The sequence below is a fragment of the Bos indicus x Bos taurus genome, chromosome 7, assembly GCF_003369695.1.
Source record: "Bos indicus x Bos taurus breed Angus x Brahman F1 hybrid chromosome 7, Bos_hybrid_MaternalHap_v2.0, whole genome shotgun sequence".
In the NCBI taxonomy this organism is placed as follows: Eukaryota; Metazoa; Chordata; class Mammalia; order Artiodactyla; family Bovidae; genus Bos; species Bos indicus x Bos taurus.
In genome coordinates, this window is record NC_040082.1 from 66,469,831 (window position 1) to 66,485,529 (window position 15,699).

The window sequence follows — 15,699 nt, forward strand, 5'->3', positions numbered from 1 at the left end:
TTTAAGTTTCCAGTATGATATTAAGGCTTCTTAGGTGGCGCAATGGTAAAGAATCCACTTGCAGAGCAAGAGATGCAAGAGACACAGGTTTGATTCCTGGGTCGGGAAGATCCCCTGGAGAAGGGCATGGCAATCCACTACAGTATTCTTGCCTGGAGAATCTCATGGACAGAGGAGGACTACAGTCTATGGGGTTTCAAAGAGTTGGACACAACTGAGCTACTGAGCATATTGTCAAATGAAGAAAAGCATTAGAAATGCCCCGGGATCCAGTGGCAGCTGGAGAATGCAATATTGACTGTCTCATGAATGTGAAACCATCTTAGGAGATGACACACACTTTCTCTAGTATACAAATCCTTGTATAACCATAGTACACTAAAAAAGGCACTTTTCCACTTTCAAATATTTCATGTGTATATATTCTTTCTGTTGTAAAGAATGTAAGTTAATACTAGCACGCTTTATTGACCATTAGAAAAATTTGTTTAACAGAAGTTGTTTTTAAAAAGCAGATACCTGGAGAAGGAAATGGCAACCCACTCCAGGACTACTGCCTGGAAAATCCCATGGACAGAGGAGCCTGGTAGGCTACAGTCCATGGGGTTGCAAAGAGTTGGACACAACTGAGTGAGTTCACTTCACTTCACTTCATAACTGAATCAGGGGTTTTAAAAGACACTGTGAATCTACTGGATTCCCCTATACAATAAAAATTAATGCAAAATGTAAAAAATAAAAAAATAAAAAGCAGATAGACACTCAGCAGAGATCATTAAAATGATTTGTTTTTTAACTCCTTTCTTAGAGTATGTCACTGTAGTCAATAAATGTGTTATTCATACTTTTCAGCATGGTTATAGTTTTGCTATTTAAGACTTACAGCATGGACCACTTGTTAGTCTTATTTATTATTATTTTTTTGGTTTTGATTTTGATTTTATTTTTGGCTGTGCTGGGTCTTTGTTGCTGCACTCAGGCTTTGTCTAGTTGCTGCGACAGGGAGCTACTCTTGAGTTCCTGTGAGTGCCAGGGCTTCTCATTGCCGTGGCTTCTTTATGGAGCATGTAAGGGGCTGTTGGTGCAGGGGGTTCAATAGTTGTAGCACTCAAGCTTAGTTGCCCCGCAGCATGTGGGGTCTTCCCAGACCAAGGATGCACTGACAGGTGAATGCTTACCGAGTGGACCACCTGAGAAGTCCCACTTGTTAGTCTTGATACTTGACACTGTGCCCCTGGATCTTGGCGTGTTGGTTTTAGGCTCACAAACGCTTCACACCCCTGACTCCACACAGGTGTGATGGAGGGCTCGTCGTCGCAGAGGGGCGGTCTGCACTCGGGCAGCCCCTTCCCCTAGGGAGGTGGAGATGCCCGCGATGCGTGGAGAATTCTGATGTTCCACTTGGTCCCTGAATGAGAGAGAGCGCGCGCATCTGTGCGGGAGCGGGAGCTGGGGGCGGGGCAGGCTAATCCAGGGACTGGACGCTGGGAACCCGAAGGCAGCAGAAACTCCGAATGTCGAATGTCGTTTTGTAAAAAGGAGACAGACGTACTTACCTGAGGGCATACGACGCAGGACACAAGGCACTCGTTGCTCCTCTTCATCTCATGTCTTTGGTCTCAGGGTTAGGTGACCTCACAGCCCAGGTCTCGCTGAGGCTGTAAACACTGGTGGTCGGGTGGAGGTGATTCATTGCCTCCCTTTGCCTTGTGGTTGCTCATTCAAAGTGAAAGTGTTAGTCGCTCAGTTGTGTCCGACTCTGGGGCCGCATGGACTGTAACCCATCAGGCTCCTCTGTCCATGGGCAATTCCCAGGCAAGAATACTGGAGTGGATTGCCATTCCTTTCTCCAGGGGATTTTCCTGATGCAGGGCTCAGACACATGTCTCCTGCTTGACAGGCAGATCCTTTACCACTGAGCCCCCTGGGAAGTCTGAACTGTTCCTTCAGTTCAGTCACTCAGTCGTGTCCGACTCTTTGCAACCCCATGAATCGCAGCACTCCAGGCCTCCCTGTCCATCACCAACTCCCGGAGTTTACTCAGACTCATGTCCATCGAGCTGGTGATGTCATCCAGCCATATCATCCTCTGTCATCCCCTTCTCCTCCTGCCCCCAATCCTTCCCAGCATCAGAGTCTTTTCCAATGAGTCAACTCTTCGCATCAGGTGGCCAAAGTACTGGAGTTTCAGCGTTAGCATCAGACCTTCCAAAGAACACCCAGGACTGATCTCCTTCAAAATGGACTGGTTGGATCTCCTTGCAGTCCAAGGGACTCTCAAGAGTCTTCTCCAACACCACAGTTCAAAAGCATCAATTCTTCAGTGCTCAGCTTTCTTCACAGTCCAACTCTCACATCCATACATGACCACTGGAAAAACCATAGCCTTGACTAGACAGACCTTTGTTGGCAAAGTAATGTCTCTGCTTTTTAATATGCTGTCTAGGTTGGTCATAACTTTCCTCCCAAGGAGCAAGCGTCTTAATTTCATGGCTGCAGTCACCATCTGTAGTGATTTTGGAGCCCCAAAAAATAAAGTCTGACACTGTTTCCACTGTTTCCCCATCTATTTTCAATGAAGTGATGGGACCAGATGCCATGATCTCCATTTTCTGAACGTTGAGCTTTAAGCCAACTTTTCACTCTCCTCTTTCACTTTCATCAAGAGGCTTTTTAGTTCCTCTTCACTTTCTGCCATAAGGGTGGTGTCATCTGCGTATCTGAGGTTATTGATATTTCTCCCAGCAATCTTGATTCCAGCTTGTGCTTCTTCCAGCCCAGCGTTTCTCCTTAGGTGAGAGCAAAGCCAGGGAGTGGAGATCGGCCCCATCTGAGCAAACAGTGCACCTCCTCCTTCATCAGAGAAGGCACCCTGGGTTCATCTCCTCCAAATGTGTCTCACTGAAAATAAAGCTGTGATGACTATCAGTCTACTTACTCCTGAGAAACAGTCATCAGAAACAGTAGTCTAATTTTTATTGATGTAAACACTGTTTTTCACAGTGAACCACAGTAGGCGCTGGAATGTTTCTGTCGTCCTTGATGAGAACAAGTTTTCCTTTGTTTTGTGTTAGATTAGTAGTCATGAGTAAACAAGTGTAATCTTTTTTTTTTCTTGACACACCTGGGTAAATAATTCAAATGTAACCCTTTCTTATAAGAATTTATAAATTGTCTAATATGTGCTCAACTGACTTTGTGCTTAAGATCACTAACAGTGAGACTAAAAATGATAATAATGAAATACCGCCATTATTTCTGCTGCTGATGAACTTATAATAGTAAGTACAGAGCTGAGCCTCTACTATTCTCTTGCCATTTAACATGAACCAAAACTTTCCATTTTAGATCCCATTACATTGTATTATAATTGTGGAAATTGTCACAGTTCCCTACTCTACACTTTAGGAATGTGTTGTAACAAATTTTTATAAGTCAAGCGAGTTGTTTCCACTTGGAAAAGTAACAGGGCTCTGGGAGTGCAGACTCAGCTCTCTGCACATCTTCACGAAGCATCTCAGTGGGCTTCTGTAGTTGGCAGAATAACATGACAAAAAGAGAGTCAATTACATGCGAAAGATAAGAGCCACCTGTACCAGCCATAGCATGCATAGTTTTCTTGCAATAAAATGATGGCTATATTCCTTGTTTATCTGAAGTGTTTAAACGCTGTGTTACAATAATATTTTCCTTCAGCACATTTCACTTTCTTGTAATATTTCTTTGCAATCATATAACATTACTCAATATTCTTATTTAGTAAAAGTGGACCCAATTTTTTTTGTTGTTTTTCTTAAAACTTATTTTAGTCTGGCTGCCCTAGGTCTTGGAGAAGGAAATGGCAACCTACTCCAGTGTTCTGGCCTGGAGAATCCCAGGGATGGGGGAGCCTGGTGGGCTACTGTCTATAAGGTCACACAGAGTCGGACACTGAAGCGACTTAGCAGCAGCAGCAACAGCCCTAGGTCTTAGTTGCAGCATGTGGAATGTTTCATCTTCATTTCAGCATGTGAACTCTTGAGTCGTGGCATGTGAGATCTAGTTCCCTGACCAGGGATGGAATCCATACCCCCTGCACTGGGAGCATGAAGTCTTAGCCACTGGACCACCAGAGAAGTCCCTGGACTCAGTATTTTTGATTCATCTAATTGCCACTGTGCTTCCTTTTATGGTACATTTGGTCTTGTGCTTGAGCATTTACTATTTGAAATAAATTCACTATGGTTCCATTTTTTATATACTTTTCTCTACTGCAACACGGTATCTTAGATCCATCTGCTTTAGGTCATGGAGATGAGAGTGAGTGATGAAGTGTCTATGGAGCTAATAGTACCATCAGTCGCAGTTTTCCTAAACATGAATTTAGAAATATCCTTCACTCCTCTGTCTCTGAGTCACTCTATTCTGTGGGACACACCAAGCACAGCTGATCAAATGGACCTTTACTGTTTTCCTTCAATCTATCATTGTTTATGGGCTTCTTTGGTGGCTTGGATGGTAAAGAATCCACCTGCAATGAGGGAGACCTGAGTTTGATGCCTGAGTTGGGAAGATCCCCTAGAGGAGGGCATGGTAACCCACTCCAGTATTCTTGCCTGGAGAATCCTCATGGACAGAGGAGCCTGGAGGACTACAGTCCATGGGGTCGCAAAGAGTCAGACATGACTGAGCACCTAAGCACAGCATGGTGCACTATTGTTTATATGCCCATTACAGGCTTAGTGGGTAAAAAATCCGCCTGCAATGCTGGAGCCACAGGAGATGCAGGCTTGATCCTGCATTGGGCAGATCCCCTGGAGGAGAAAATGGCAACCCACTCCAGTATTCTCACCCGGAGAATTCCATGGACAGAGGAGCCTGGCAGGGTACAGTCCATGGGATCACAAAGAGTAGACGTGACTAAAGCATGAACCCAAGCATATGACAATTACACTTCAGTACGTCAATGAAACAGTTTAAGAAACAATAACCACCAGTAATCTAGATATTTCCATTGTACTTCTATTAAAGTGATATGAAATATTTTTTTAATTGGGTCTTACACTCACTTTGTTGTTGTTCGGTTGCTAAGTTGTGTCCAGCTCTTTGCAATCCCATGGACTGCTGCCTTTTCACACTGTTCATGGCGTCTTCCAGGCAAGAATATTGAAATGGGTTGCCATTTCCTTCTCCAGTGGACCACATTTTGTCAGAACTCTTCACTATGACCTGTCTGTCTTGGGTGGCCCTGCACGGCATGGCTCATAGCTTCATTGAGTTATGCAAGCCCCTTCACCAGGACAAGGCTGTGATGTATAAAATAGATAACTGATGAGAACCTACTATATAGCACAGGAAACTCTATTCAGCGCTCTGTGGTGACTTAAATGGGAAGGAAATCCAAAAAAGAGGGGATGTGTGTATACATATGGCTGATTCATTTTGTTGTACAGCAGAAATTAACACAACCATGTAAAGTAGCTAACTATATACGCCAACAAAATAAAAGTTAAGAAAAATAATAAGACTGTTACAATTCTGTTTAAAGGCATTAGAATGAACACAGCTCAGCTAGAGATACCTGAATCTTCTAAAGCCTTATGAAGTACTCAAAGCATAATTCGTAAGATAAGAAAATGATGAATGAGAAGACGGACGTTAGCTGAGCCTACAGTAGTAATCATTTCTCAATACATATCAATCGAAACTGTCATGCTGTATGCCTTAAACTTATACAGTGATGTATATCAATTATTTCTCAATAAAGATGGAAAAGTCATAAAAATCCATTTTAAAATTAAAAAACAAAAATTTAGGTCTTATTGAGGCCATTTAGATCAGCCCCATGAGAAGACTTCTGTCTTCAGGGGGCCTTCCTTCAAACACCAAGATCCGAAATTTCCATGTTTCCTCAGTTCCTATGTGCAAAGTTCAAAGCCTCTGAAATCATATACAGAAGTGCTCCTAACCTGAACCTTGTAAATCACCTTCTCTTATACCCAAAGACTTCTACGTCTTAGGTATGCAGAGTCATTTGTGATTACTTCTGTTCATCGCCTCTGCACACGTTGTTCTTTCCTGACTTGCCTGGAAAACTTCCAGTATCCAGTAAGAGGTAACCTGAGGCTTAACTTCTCTAAATTGAATCCTATTCAGGGAGTGCACTTGGGCACCTCCCCTGAAAGGCTTTCTTCTGGATCCTGGACCTGCTTTCCCTGCTCCGGAGCCTGGCCCAGCCTGGCGACCTGCTACGCTGAAGCCCCACAGTGAGCTGTACGTGCCATGAATAATTTGCATCCTAACAAACGTCGGACACCACTGAGCGAATGAACAAGGACTCACAAGCACAACTTTTACGGTTGCTATTGCAGGGAATGCCACAAGGTGGCAGGCTTTTCTCAAGCCCAATTGTGATTACCTGGGAAATGAAAGCTTTTGAGAGTTTTGACTCATTTGAAAAGACCCTGATGCTGGAAAAGATTGAAGGCAGGAGGAGAAGGGGAGGACAGAGGATGAGCTGGTTGGATGACATCACCGACTCAGTGGACATGAGTTTGAGTAAACTCCGGGAGTTGGTGATGGACAGGGAGGCCTGGCCTGCTGCAGTCCATGGGGTCTCAAAGAGCTGGACAGCACTGAGCGACTGAACTGAACTGATTGAATTCACGGCTGTAAATTAACGTGGAATGTACCTGAATGAACACCCCAAAGCTTTTGCATTTTTCCTGAGTATTATTTTTTAGATTAACCTTTTTTCCATATTATAGTAACATTGATACACAACATGTTGTCAATGGTGGCAGGTGAACTGAATTTATTTTCTATTTTGCTGTTCTGTTATTTCTGCCTTCTCACCATTGTACCCTGATTAAATTCTAGAGACATAACTTATGTTTCTTTTTAATTTACCATCTAAGCCACTGGGGAAGACCCTCATCTGCATTAACAGAACAAAAATAATACCACCAATGTTAGAAATCTGATTATGAAATAGATTATTTGGAAGTAGTTAGGTCTTTCTTTTTGAAAGGAATGGTTTTGAAATAACCCAAACTTTGGTCCATCTTGCATTTCTGTGTTAAAATAGCAGAGGTATGTGAAACATTCTTTCTATTTACTTTGAACTCTTCTCTGAGAAACTAAACCCACGCAGTGCTTTTGCCCATTAGGCTCAGGCAGTTTGATAAAAAAGAATGAAAAAACAAGGCACCTCAGATGTCCTAAGACAGTCTGGTAAGTAATTTGTCTCACAAGAAAATTCAAGGCTTGAGTTCACTGCAGCCGATGCATAATACACCTCATAAGCATGGAAGGGTCACTGATGTACATACAGGTCATCGAGCATAATCTTCTATCAACCAGAGACCAAGGGTTTCAGGAGCTGTGACAGGAAGCTCTCACTTCCCGTTGACTCTGAATCTCTGTGACTTCCTGAACTCCTTGAAAGTGAAAATCTCTCAGTTGCGTCCGACTCTTTTCGACCTCGTGGACTATACAGTCCATGGAATTCTCCAGGGCAGAATACTGAAGTGGGTAGCTGTTCCCTTCTCCAGAGGATCTTCCTGACCCAGGAATCAAACCGGGGTCTCCTGCATTTGCAGGCAGATTCTGAGCTCCTTACTTTAGTGAATTCTGTCCCCTTGCCCTTCCTTCCTGTTGACTGATGGTGACAACAGCCCACAGAGCAGAAAGTCTGGTCCAATAACTGACGATGGGCTCTTCTCTTCCCTTTCCAGTCCTGCCTTTTCACCTCTTTCTCTTTTCTCTGCTCGTTGCTCACCTTTGCCATTATCATTGGGAGGTGGTGGACAGGCATTATTCTTCATCCAAAAAAGAACAAGTAAAAATGCATTGTTATCCCAGTAGAAACATTTTAATTTAGACATAAGAGCAGCTCATAATGAATATGGACTCGTACAGTTTTCCATAGGTTTGTTGTTGTTCAGTCGCTTGGTTGTGTCTGTTTGCGACCGCATGGACTGCAGCACATCATGCTTCCCTGTCCTTCATCATCTCCAGGAGTTTGCTGAAGTTCATGTCCATTGAGTTGGTGATGCAATTCAACCATCTCATCTTCTGTCACCCCCTTCACCTCCTGCCTTCAATCTTTCCCAGCATCAGGGTCTTTTCCAATGAGTTGGCTCTTCACATCAGGTGGCCAAAGTATTGGAGCTTCAGCTTTAGCATCAGTCCTTCCAATGAATATTCAGGACTGATTTCCTTTAGGATGAACTGGTTGGATCTACTTGCAGTCCAAGGAACTCTCAAAAGTCTTCTCCAACACCACAGTTCAAAAGCATCCATTCTTCGGCACCCAGCTCTCTTTATGGTCCCACTCTCACATCCATATATGACTACTGGAAAAACCATAGCTTTGACTAACAGACCTCTGTCAGCAAAGTAGTATCTCTGCTTTTTAATATGCTATCTAGTTTGGTCATAGCTTTTCTTCCAAGGAGCAAGCATCTTTTAATTTCATGGCTACAGTCACCATCTGCAGTGATTTTGGAGTCCAAAAAAATAAAGTCTGTCACTGTTTCCATTATTTCCCCATCTATTTGCCATGAAGTGATGGCACTGGATGTCATAATCTTTATTTTTTGAATGCTGAGTTTTAATCCAGCTTTTTCACTCCTCTGTTTCACCCTTATCAAGAGGCTTTTTAGTTCCTCTTCACTTTCTGCCATTAGGGTGGTGTCATCTGCATATCTGAGGTTAGTGATATTTCTCCCGGCAATCTGGATTCCAGCTTGTGCTTCCTCCAGCCCAGCATTTCGCTGATGTACTCTGCATATAAGTTAAATAAGCAGGGTAACAATATACAGCCTTGACGTACTCTTTTCCTGATATGGATCCAGTCGCTTCCCCCAGGGGCCCTTGTTGGCTGGGGGGAAGTGGCTGCCACATGAGCAGAGACACAGCAGCTCTGGAAAGGCACAGGTGACCCAGAACTGGGGCCTCCCTCCTGCCCTCACCTGTGTGGACCACACAGAGGTGGATGCCTCAGCTCCGTCCGGCCAAGCCTTCCGATGCCAGCAGCGCACATGACATTCTGCCTACCTCCTCCAGACACCGAGCTCCCAGATAACCTGCCCCATTAAGAGAAGGAGTGAGAAAACTCTTTCCTAAGCTTATAAATTCTGTCAGGAAGCAGACGGTGATGATGGTAGCATCCTCACAACTGAGCTTCTATCCTCAGCCGCTCGTCTCTGTAGTCTGGTCCGGCCACCTCCACCCCTGTGTCTCTGGCCACAGTGGCCTTCTCTTTACCCCATGTGTTTACCGAAACTCCCACTCTCTCGGAACTTTTAAAAGCCCCCTCATGTGGTACAAGGAAATTGACTCTTTCAGAAATGTATTAACTCATACAGATTTCAAATGTATTATTCTTCCAAACAGCTGAAAACTTTCACCTTTTAAAATTATTTATTTATTTATTATGTGTTCATTTGGCCACATCAGATCTTAGTTGGGGCACATGGGATCTTTGCTGTGTTATGCGGGATCTTTTGAGTCGCTGTGCAAACTCTAGTGGCTCTGCAGCTCAGTAGTTGTGGCGTGGAAGGTCAGTTGCCCCTTGGTATATGGGATTTTAGTTCTCTGATCAGTGATTGAACCCAAGTCACCCCTCGTGAACTCGGGACACAGAGTTTCCAGCCAGAAATGGGAACTGTTCCATATTTCAGCCCAGGAGCTTAGTGCACAGAGTTTCTGGCCTGAAATGGGAACTTCTCCCTATTTTGGCCCAGGAACTTGGGATGCAGAGTTTCTGGTCTGAAATAGGAACTTTTCCCTATTTCAGCCAGGGAATTTGGGGCCCAGGGTTTCCAGAGTTCTGTCCGGAATCTTGGGGTGTGGATAAAAATATGGGAAACACATCTTCAGAAGTAACACCTTTTGAATTGTTTCAAGTGGAGAAATAACTCCAGAAAGAATGAAGGGATGGAGCCAAAGCCAAAAGAATACCCAGCTGTGGATGTGACTGGTGATAGAAGCAAGGTCCGATGCTGTAAAGAGCAATATTGCATAGGAACCTGGAATGTCAGGTCCATGAATCAAGGCAAATTGGAAGTGGTCAAACAGGAGATGGCAAGAGTGAACATTGACATTCTAGGAATCAGCGAACTAAAATGGACTGGAATGGGTGAATTTAACTCAGATGACCATTATATCTACTACTGTGGACAGGAATCCCTTAGAAGAAATGGAGTAGCCATCATGATCAACAAAAGAGTCCAAAATGCAGTACTTGGATGCAATCTCAAAAATGACAGAATGATCTCTGTTTGTTTCCAAGGCAAACTAGTCAATATCACAGTAATCCAAGTCTATGCCCCAACCAGTAAGCTGAAGAAGCTGAAGTTGAACGGTTCTATGAAGACCTACAAGACCTTTTAGAACTAACACCCAAAAAAGATGTCCTTTTCATTATAGGGGACTGGAATGCAAAAGTAGGAAGTCAAGAAACACCTGGAGTAACAGGCAAATTTGGCCTTGGAATATGGAATGAAGCAGGGCAAAGGCTAATAGAGTTTTCCCAAGAAAATGCACTGGTCATAGCAAACACCCTCTTCCAACAACACAGGAGAAGATTCTACACATGGACATCACCAGATGGTCAACACCGAAATCAGATGGATTATATTCTTTGCAGCCAAAGATGGAGAAGCTCTATACAGTCAGCAAAAACAAGACCAGGAGCCGACTGTGGCTCAAATCATGAACTCCTTATTGCCAAATTCAGACTGAAATTGAAGAAAGTAGGGAAAACCACTAGACCATTCAGGTATGACCTAAATCAAATCCCTTATGATTATACAATGGAAGTGAGAAATAGATTTAAGGGACTAGATCTGATAGACGAGTGTCTGATGAACTATGGAATGAGGTTCATGATGTTGTACAGGAGACAGGGATCAAGACCATCCCCATGGAAAAGAAATGCAAAAAAGCAAAATGGCTGTCTGGGGAGGCCTTACAAATAGCTGTGAAAAGAAGAGAAGCAAAAAGCAAAGGAGAAAAGGAAAGATATAAGCATCTGAATGCAGAGTTCCAAAGAATAGCAAGAAGAGATAAGAAAGCCTTCCTCAGCGACCAATGCAAAGACATAGAGGAAAAGAACAGAATAGGAAAGAGTAGAAATCTCTTCAAGAAAATTAGAGATACCAAGGGAACATTTCATGCAAAGATGGGCACGATAAAGGACAGAAATGGTATGGACCTAACAGAAGCCGAAGATATTAAGAAGAGGTGGCAGGAATACACAGAAGAACTGTACAAAAAAGATCTTCATGACCAAGATAATCATGATGGTGTGATCACTCACATAGACCCAGACATCCTGGTTTGTGAAGTTAATTCCAGTTTAGCTATTTCAAATCCTGAAAGATGATGCTGTGAAAGTGCTGCACTCAATATGCCAGCAAATTTGGAAAACTCAGCAGTGGCCACAGGACTGGAAAAGGTCAGTTTTCATTCCAATCCCAAAGAAAGGCAATGCCAAAGAATGCTCAAACTACCACACAGTTGCACTCATCTCACAGGCTAGTAAAGTAATGCTCAAAATTCTCCAAACCAGACTTCAGCAGTATGTGAACCGTGAACTTCCAGATGTTCAAGCTGGTTTTAGAAAAGGCAGAGGAACCAGAGATCAAATTGCCAACATCCGCTGGATCATGGAAAAAGCAAGAGTTCCGGAAAAACATCTACTTCTGCTTCATTGACTATGCCAAAGCCTTTGATTGTGTGGATCACAATAAACTGTGGAAAATTCTGACAGAGATGGGAATACCAGACCACCTGACCTGCCTCTTGAGAAACCTGTATGCAGGTCAGGAAGCAACAGTTAGAACTGGACATGGAACAACAGACTGGTTCCAAATTGGGAAAGGAGTACATCAAGGCTGTATATTGTCACCCTGCTTATTTAACTTATATGCAGAGTACATCATGAGAAACGCTGGGCTGGAAGAATCATAAGCAGGAATCAAGATTGCCAGGAGAAATATCAATAACCTCAGATATGCAGATGACACCACCCTTATGGCAGAAAGTGAAGAGGAACTAAAAAGCCTCTTGAAAGTGAAAGTGGAGAGTGAAAAACTTGGCTTAAAGCTCAACATTCAGAAAACGAAGATCATGGCATCTGGTCCCATCACTTCATGGGAAATAGACGGGGAAACAGTGGAAACAGTGTCAGACTTTATTTTTGGGGCTCCAAAATCACTACAGATGGTGACTGCAGCCATGAAATTAAAAGACACTCCTTGGAAGGAAAGTTATGACCAACCTTGATAGTATATTCAAAAGCAGAGACATTACTTTGCCAACAAAGGTCCGTCTAGTCAAGGCTATGGTTTTTCCTGTGGTCATGTATGGATGTGACAGTTGGACTGTGAAGAAAGCTGAGCACTGAAGAATTGATGCTTTTGAACTGTGGTGTTAGAGAAGACTCTTGAGAGTCCCTTGGACTGCAAGGAGATCCAACCAGTCCATTCTGAAGGAGATCAGCCCTGGGATTTCTTTGGAAGGAATGATGCTAAAGTTGAAACTCCAATACTTTGGCCACTCATGCAAAGAGTTGACTCATTGGAAAAGACTCTGATGCTGGGAGGGATTGGGGGCAGGAGGAGAAGGGGACGACAGAGGATGAGATGGCTGGATGGCATCACTGACTCGATGGACGTGAGTCTGAGTGAACTCCGGGAATTGGTGATGGACAGGGAGGCCTGACGTGCTGCGATTCATGCGGTCGCAAGGAGTTGGACACGACTGAGCGACTGAACTGAACTGAATTGTTTTTGAAAACATCATCAAAATTTTTATGTATCTTATGATGGTATTCATTATCAGAGTGTGGGCTTGGTAAAATATGACTTACCCATGGCTTTCTTGTTCTTATTTATCTAACTGATAGATTCATTGGCCTCTTTGACTAGTTAGTTCTTTTTGAAGCAAAGATTGAAATGGTCCTTCTAGTTTGTATGATTTTTAATAATCTCATCCAAAGTAATTTCTCAATTGTTTTTTCTGTTGTATAATATTTCCCATTTTCATTTTGTTCCTCTTTTCTTGTTTTCATTTGTATTTATAGCTATATATCCATATTTTTTTGTAAGAAGTACAGTTGATTAACATAAGTATTTTTGTGTTGTGATACAGCATAGAGATACTATATTTTTATGTAATCCACTTTATTGGAATATTACCAAATTGTGAGTTTTTTGTTGGTTTTGGAGATAAATTGCTTGTGGGTATCTTGGTTTGCAAATATTTCTGTGCATTCTGAGTTGACTTCTTCATTCCTGAAGGTTTTCTTTTTTGGAGACCTGAAATTGAAGTATGTCGCATTTTCCTGGTTTTGGTTTCATTGCTCTAGGGGATGGATTCCAAAAGAAGTCATCCGAACCCAAAAAGACCTTGTAGTTTATATCCTCATGTGTCCTGCCTATGTTTTCCTTAAGATTTTCATAGAATCCCTGCTGACCTTTAGATATTTATGATTTGGAGTTCATTTTGTGTATGATGTTAGAGAATGTTCTAACCTCATTCTTGTTTCTTCTTTTAATAAGCCTCGCACAATCCTTCATAGTGTCTGTTATTGACATATATTGCCAGCATCAGGGGAGGAATATTCCCTTCTTTCCACGCCTTCTCCATCAGTGTTTGTCAAGTTTCTGACTATGGCCGATCTGAGTCCTGTGAGGGGATTCCTTCCTGTGGTTTTGATTTGTATTTATCATATTTAGCGAAATTGACCTCTTTTCATGTGATTTCTTTTCAAGGGTGAGTTCATGTTACGTCTAGATGCAGCTTCCTGTAACTCGGCCCTGTTTTAAATTCTTTTCTGATGACCACCCCAGGCCTATTGTTGAGATCAGCTGTTTTTGCCTTACAGACCCTTTGACCCTGAGAATACTCAATGCCCATCAGCACAGCTGTTCAAGCTGTTGTTACAGAAAATGGCCGCAAGTCAGCAGCATTACTCAGTCCCATGCATTTCCCACATCCCTGTCATTTCTGTGTGGTTTTATATTGGAATAGAAGTGATTTCTGATTTTATGTGTGTTTCAGGGGTACAGGAACTTGATAGATTCATGGATGAACACTTATCTATTCTCTTTCAAGTTCTTGTTCCCAACTAGGTGATTACAGTGTGTTCAATAAACTTCCACCTGCTATTCAGTAGGTTGTTTTTGATCATCTACTGGATATATATATGAGTGTCTATGTTAATTTAAATCTCTTAATTTACTCCGCCTGTACCTAGAGATTGAGGGCTCCTGCTGAGGGCAAGAGGCACTCCAGGAACGTCGTGGGGTCACACTGCCTGCTGCATCCTCCCAGGACCCTAAGCCCAAAAAAAATCCAGCCTTGGGACCCAAGCCTGCCTGGTCTCTAGAGATATGATACCAGCCAAAGTGACCATGGGATGAGGGAAATAGAGTCAGCATATGTTTCTACATTTATTGTGTTTATCCAGTTATTTGAACCTGCGTATATAGGTGAATTACAAGGCAGTGGGTGGTTGTTTTTTTTTTAATTCATAGTCACTTGATTCACTCACACATTGATGTGTATATGCTATATTTCAGGGACTGTTCCTATACACATTATGACCAAAAATGGAGTGTCATTCCTAGTGTTACCCAGTAGGTCCTTGTGGCTTATGTTCTGAATAGTAATGTGCATATATTAGCCAAGTAGCTTATTTCTATGTGCCCAACACCCTTCTTCTCTGCTAACAGTAAGTGAGATGAGTTTTTTCTAATTCTTTGAACTTTTTATCTTGACTCAAAAAGCTCCTGTGTATCCATTTTTAGATTCCACATAGAAGTGACATCACACTCTGTTTCTCACTCCTTGTCTCTCTTACTTCACTTGCTATGATCATCTCTACCTTCTTGCCTGTGCCTGAACGTGGCATTGTTTCAGTCTTCCTTATGGTTGATTCATGTACCATTGTATATATAGAACCCATTTTATTTATTCATTTCTGTGTCCTTGTACACTTAGGTTGCAGCGGTGTCTTTCCTTTGGAAATCGGTCCAGCAGGGATGGCATGGGTACCCTGTCTTCTATAATGTTTCTTTTCCCAGACTGTGTGCCCAGGCACGTGACTGCTGTTTCCTCAGGCACCTCCATGGTTCGTTTTCTAAAGATCCTCCATATTGTTCTTTCTAGTGGATGAACCAATGGAGATTTTTAGTAATCCATCCAAATTAATTTCTTTTTTTTTTTTCAAATTAATTTCTTGATGGGAATTTCTATTCCTCAACTTTTCCCATTTTTATTTTGCTAACCTTTATTCTTGATTATTATTTCTTGTGTTTGTAGCCATCTATCCACTCCTTCTTTTTCAGTTGAGGTACAGTTGATTCACATTACTCTATTTGCTTTGGGATACAACAGAGTGATTCAGTATTCACATGGAGTGAAGTGAAGTGAAGTGACAGTTGCTCAGTCGTGCCCGACTCTTTGCGACCCCATGGACTATACAGTCCATGGAATTCTCCAGGCCAGAATATTGGAGTGAGTAGCCTTTCCCTTCTCCAGGGGATCTTCCCAACCCAGGGATCGAACCCAGGTCTCCCTCATTGCGGGTGGATTCTTTACCAGCTGAGCTCATGGAATATATACCATTTAAAGATATTTCAAAATCACGGCTCTGTTTCTCTCTGCTGCATAATATATCCTATTGTTTTTATTACATTATACATA